Source organism: Equus przewalskii, chromosome 5 (genome assembly GCF_037783145.1).
Source record: "Equus przewalskii isolate Varuska chromosome 5, EquPr2, whole genome shotgun sequence".
In the NCBI taxonomy this organism is placed as follows: Eukaryota; Metazoa; Chordata; class Mammalia; order Perissodactyla; family Equidae; genus Equus; species Equus przewalskii.
This window is the reverse complement of record NC_091835.1, coordinates 72059783-72064416: the sequence shown is the minus strand read 5'-3', so window position 1 is coordinate 72064416 and position 4634 is coordinate 72059783. Positions and strand designations below refer to the sequence as shown.

The following is a 4634-nucleotide window of genomic DNA, read 5'->3' as shown; positions in this document are numbered from 1 at the left end:
GCAAGATTGGCCATGATCAAGGGCACACTGGCCAATTAGGGGCCCTGGGAGCCTGCTGTAAATTGGCCAAGGGAGCACAAAGCCACTGGAAGAGACAGGGGGCATAGGGGTGGGGGTAGGGGGAGGGAGTGAGGGTGTCTGTGAATGGGACACCAAGACATGCCTGGGAGGGAACCGGAAGAACAGGGGAGGGAGTCGGCGACCAGGACTCAGTTCTCAGAGGATGGCCCAGAAGGCTCACCTGCCAGTAGCCGTTAAGCTGCTGGAGGTGATTTGGGGGTTTGTGCTGCCCCCTGGTAGCCATTGAGGGAACAGCAGTGAGGACCCTTAGGCAACAAACAGGTATGACCTCTACCCTACTGGATGAATGCCTTGCTGTCTATGCATTCCTGCAGAAGGCATACTGGTGAAATTTGAGGGCCTGGAAACCTCAATCCCTTTAGCTTCTTGGCTCAGATTGTTCGTGGAGGTGCTTTCATCCCCAGGGGAAGGGGGCAAGATGGATCCCCACATCGTCTGTCTGGACCTCAAGGAATCCAACCCTTTTTGACAGGTAGTACACATTTCATGAACTATTTCATTCAATTATTATGAAATCCCTATTAATAGTCAATGTTATTCCCATTTTGACAGTTGAGGAAACAGCCTCAGCAAGAGGAAGTTAATTTTTCCAAGGTCATGCAGCACTAGAGTTTGAACCTAGGCCTCTTGACTCTGAGTCAGGTGCTCTGTCACTGTGCCAGCTCCCCCCACTCATAATCCTCCTGGCTTCTCACCCCTCACCCCCTTGGGGGTGCCTGGAGAGGTATGAGAGGACCCAAAAGGACCGGGGAGAGGGGCTCTCCTGTGGGCTCACAGAGGTCATGTGAAGGCCACTTGGGACCAGTGGAGCCCTGAGTGTCTGTATGTGTGTCATATTCCTAGTGCCTGGGACAACTGCAGCTTTATTCTTCATTCATTCATTCACTCACTCATTCAGTATTTCTGAGCATCTCCTGGGACCAAGCTCTGTGGGAACTGGGACACAGCAACAAAGTGAGAGAAATTAGGGAGATCTCCCCAGAGGACAGACAAGAGGGAGGGGAGGTCCAGGTGGAGACGAGGCGCAGGTAAAGGGCAGGCGGAGGGAGAGAGCTCACGGGGAGTCTGATGACTCGCCTGCAATTTTGTGTAACTGAAGCACAGGCTGTTGTGGGCCTGGGTCTGGCTACGATGCAGGAGACAAAACTGAAGATAAAGAAAGGAGGAATGCGGCAGAACGTGAGGGGCTTTTCTTGGCGAGAGTGAACAATATAAGCTTTATTCTGCAAGCCTAGGGGGTCTGCAGTGTTTTAAGCTGTTGACCATGATCAGACCTGTTTTCTAGCAAGGTACCCACGGAGGCAGGACTGCCACCTAGAAGGCTACCACTAGTCCTGGCACGAAAATCTGACCAGAAGCCCCCGGCCCGAGGCGTCAGAGAGACGTGAATAGATTTAGGAGACAATGACCCGGTCGAGTCCAGGAGAGATGGAGAAAGGGGGATCTGGGGGTTCAGGCCTGGCCTGCGGCTGCAGCTGCAGCTGCGGCATGCGAGGCAGACAGACGCCCAGAAGGTGGCGCGAGGCGGGGCAGGGCCGGACAGCGCCGGCGGCTGCTCAGGGAGGCGTGAGAACCCGCGGCCCCCGGGGCGCGAACAGGCGCGGCGGCGGCGCGGGACCCGCTCGCCCGGAGCCTCCCGCCACGAATTTATGGCCCAAAGCCGGATGCAGCTGTGCGCAGCTGGGGATGCAAATGTATGCAAATTTGCATTGCCCGGGCCGGGGCTTGGTAGCTAGCAGCGTCAAAGGGTGGGGGAAGGGGCGCAGCACTGTTAGCGCGCTTCCGCTCCCCAAAGGAGCTCAGACGCGGGTGGGGGTGGGATGCATCTTCTCAGGAGTGCAACGGTCTATCGTGACGAACGTGGGGTCCCGTCCCTGTCCTCGATGACCTTGCGCACCCCCCATCCCTCCTAAGGGTGGGCAGAGGGACGGCCCCTGGCGCTGACACTACCTGAGCCCCCGGCTGGGGAGAGCTTCCTTCGCTGTGAGCGGGAAGGAGCCGCAGGGCAGGGGCTGAGGATTCCTCGGAGAACTCGGAGAACGCTCTCCCCACTGCCAGGGAAGGGGAGGGTCGGAAAGCCTGTCTTCTTTCATCCCTTCATCGCAATCCATCCTCCTGCTTCCCAGCCGCTTCGAGAGAAGTCCTTCCAGGAGTCTAACCACAGTCTCACTTGCTACTGTTTGTGTTTTATTTTTCCTTGTGATTTGGCGAGAAGACTCTATTCCCGAAGTCCCAGTTGTTGGGTTTTGATGGTATGGGAATGGGTGGAGGATTTCTGGGCATAGCGAGCCACGAAGGCCCCCTAGGGAACAAGTCCCTACCCCAGGCAGGATAGCAGGGAGGCTGGGCAGGGGACTGTCATCTCCCGGCTCTGGCCTCCTTTCTTCGCCGGCTCTTCTCACAACAGCCACAAGGGGTCTTCCTTGCGCTAAGAATGGGAAATCCCGCGCTGGGCTCGAGCGCTGGGAGGCAGCGGCGCGTGGCGCAGTGTCCTTTCTGCGGCCCCTGAGCACCCAGACCCGCCGGCGTCTGCCCACCCCCGCCCTACCCCAGTGGCTTCACCCAGTCACCGACGACCTTCAGCTCTCTTACCCTGCGCCCTGGACTGGAGATCGGTACTCCTGGATCTCCCGCTCCTTCCTCTAAGCCTAGGGAGCCGCCGGAGGGGCTGGGAGTTGAGGCGAGGAACTCGGACCGGAGGCATAGTAGGCGCTCAAATAGTTTTGAGATCAATGACAGAATGTGGCGGCATCCTGTTCAGAAGCTGGGGGATGGGTGAGATGACCTAGGTGCGGTGGAGCAGAACTCCCATAAACAGAGGGGCACCACAGAGGCAGTGCAACTTCCCACCGAGGAAACTGAGTCCATCTACGCGCCCAGGCGCGTGGTACTTGGATACTGGTACGGCCGGGGAGGTCCTGTAGTGAAAGGGGAAATTGGAAGGGAGGGGGCAGCCAATCAGAAAGCAATCTTGGATTATCTTGACGGTGAAAGCAGGCAGAAAGCAAAGATCGGGGCCCTTAAAGGGAAGCCTTGTCAGGATGGGCAAACGGGATGTCAGCGTGGAAGAGGGAATAGAGCTTTGGATTATTTAGCTAAGAGAAGGAATGTTAAAGCACCCACTTGCTCCGCTGAGGACAGAACTTGTAAGGTTTAGCTGAAGTTGCAGCAGGAGGAATGGTGGTCAGACACCAGGAAGGACTTCCCCGTTGGAGTCAGACCTGAGGGGATGGTGTAAAGGAATGATGACGTCGTTCCCGGGGGCTGAAGGCGAATTACCTGCAACCCCCGCCCCCTTACTGTGGAAACTCGTAGGGGCAGGAGAGATAATATGGTTAAAGTTGGCGGAAGCCTAGGTGGAGGCGGCCGTCCTTCCCGCACGAAAGGGGCTGCGGGGCCCGAGGGGTAGGCGGCGAACGACCAGGTGCTCTCACTCTCACCGCCCACCGCGACAGACGCCTGGGTGGCCCCGGGACCTGGCTCCACCCAGGGCTTGCCGGGGACCTCTCCCCAGCCGGATGGGGCGGGCTGTGTCTGGAGAGTCCGAGTCTCGGACCCCACATGGGCAGCGCCGACCTCCTCGAAGATCCGCAGAGGGGCTCCGGCGGCACCTCGCCCGCCTGCCCCCCGCTTTGGCGCGCTCAGGGCACTTCCAGAAACGTCCTTCCTGTACCCCTATTCCTGTTCCGAGGGCTCCTTCGGGAACCTTGCCCTGCCTGCGCCAGCCGGGCCGGAGTCCTCTCGCTCCTCTGTTTCCCCTGGGTGACCCTCTGTGAACAGGGACCACACCTTGATTAGCACAGAGTAGGGACACCAAATATAGCCTTGGGGTGGAAGCCAGGGTTTAAGTCTTGCACTTACTAACCCTGCGACCTGCGTTTGAAGCCTCCATTTCCTCACCTGTGAAATGGGGCCGCACTCCTGTCCTGTTCGGTTGAAAGGAGGTCTGCGTGAAGTAATGGAAGGGAAAGCAATTTGTTGTATGCAAATAAGAGCCGTGGGAGTTCGAGCCACACCCCCCCCTGCGTGCGCAGGCGTAGGTACACCCACACTCACACATGCATGTTGAGGGTGCTGGGGGGTCCCCGGAGGAGATCGAGCAAAAGCTGGAGAGCCAACGGTCCGAGAAGCCGGAGAGGGAGCCCAACAATGCGACGGGTGGCCCCAGAACTGGCTGTCCCAGACCTAGACGGCTTCTCCAGGGCTGGACCCCCGTTCCCTGGGGGATTCTGAGCGCAGCCCAGCGCGCGCGGCGGGAGAGCGGGAGGGGAGACTCCGCTGCGGAAGCGGCGAGTCCGGGCTTCCGGGGCCGGCCCGGCAGAGGGCGCCCGGGCCCGCGCCGCCACCTCGCCGCCGCCCTCGCGGGAGCCCTCTCCAGGGCCGGCCCGCCTCCCGCGCGCCCTCTGCTGGCCGCCCCGCCCCGCGGCCCCCTCCCTAGGCCACCAAATGGGCGGGTTTCTGCTTATCTCTGTTCTCCTGGCCACGCCCCCCTGCTGATGGCACACGCAACTCAGACGTCCGACCCTCCAGCCAGGCCTGGCTCTAACTCCCCC

At 59.8% G+C, this 4634-nt stretch overlaps 1 long non-coding RNA gene across 1 annotated transcript; it reads right to left on the bottom strand.

Moving 5' to 3' along the window:
- Positions 1-2247: 2247 nt before the first annotated feature.
- On the bottom strand, positions 2248-4378 carry LOC103555914 (uncharacterized). Its single transcript, XR_011540467.1, has 6 exons — positions 4138-4378; positions 3982-4027; positions 3755-3851; positions 3205-3302; positions 2674-2999; positions 2248-2509 (listed from the first exon to the last, which is right to left on the bottom strand). It is a non-coding gene; the product is annotated as an uncharacterized lncRNA (long non-coding RNA).
- Positions 4379-4634: the final 256 nt, after the last annotated feature.